The sequence below is a fragment of the Olea europaea genome, unplaced genomic scaffold (assembly GCF_002742605.1).
Source record: "Olea europaea var. sylvestris unplaced genomic scaffold, O_europaea_v1 scaffold41486, whole genome shotgun sequence".
NCBI classification, from domain to species: domain Eukaryota; kingdom Viridiplantae; phylum Streptophyta; class Magnoliopsida; order Lamiales; family Oleaceae; genus Olea; species Olea europaea.
Window position 1 is genome coordinate 1 of NW_019261237.1, and position 1,025 is coordinate 1,025.

At 37.4% G+C, this 1,025-nt stretch overlaps 1 long non-coding RNA gene across 1 annotated transcript; it reads left to right on the forward strand.

The window, feature by feature from the left end:
* The first annotated feature begins 16 nt into the window (after positions 1-16).
* LOC111387649 lies at positions 17-614 on the forward strand. Its single transcript, XR_002701439.1, has 2 exons — positions 17-308; positions 397-614. It is a non-coding gene; the product is annotated as an uncharacterized LOC111387649 (long non-coding RNA).
* Positions 615-1,025: the final 411 nt, after the last annotated feature.

The window sequence follows — 1,025 nt, forward strand, 5'->3', positions numbered from 1 at the left end:
TCTAAAAGTTTTAAGCAAGCAAATTTTTACACGCTCGAGTGACAAATTGTTGCTGCAGTTGTTAGCATTTCAAAGTCCAAATTGCATAGTATGAGCTTATCTAACTGGTGCTTCAAGAATCTCAAATTGTGTTACAAGCATGTATTTCGCCTTTGATAAAAAATATTGTACATCTTGTATTGCAGCCTACTAATGGTGGAGATGATTCTGAACATAATGTTGAATTTGCTGGTGGAAATGTCCAGCTTGTCACAACAAAGGAAAGTTGGGAGCAAAAGATGGCAGAGGCAAAGAGAGATGGCAAGATTGTGAGTAGTCAACTCAATTTTTTCTTTTTTGCACTGTTTTTAAAGCGATATAAATAACACATGGCTTGCTTTCCTCACTCCACACCAGATTCTGTTCCTTCCTAACAACACACAAATATTGATGAGAATTGTATATGATGATGTATCTTGTCTTGAGAATATTTAGACCTTGGGTTTACTCCTCAATGGTCACCAGTTCCAGTTCTCTCAGGAAAACTGAGGTGAGTACCCGACCGTAAACTTTAGGGCTTCGTGGGATTAGGCGAGGTGCGCGTAAATTGGTCCGGATACTCATGATTATTAAAATAAAAAAATAAAAAAAAAATTAATTAATTAATGGCATCCCTTTCTTTACAGGACTTTTCTGTGGTGCACTTCATGGCAAGGTCTTAATTTTACATTTAGCCTATAGCTTTGGTTCCATAAAGCAATTTCCTGAACATTGCCTTTGGTAGAAGCAAACCCAACTAATACGCAAGCCCATCTCCCATAATGGAAAGTCTTTTGTCACTCGTGTTTAGGCTTCATTTTGCATTCCCCAGTTCCCATTATGAAGTTCTTTAATTGATTTGGTCATTCCTTTGTGTCATTCCATAATAGCAACCAATCAAGAGAATGAAAATGAGCAATCCAGCCTATTCTAGGTGGGATACCTCTCAAGCTAGAATGAGAATTCTTTTCCTGGTAATTTATGTACCAAACGTGGTCTTAATTCCA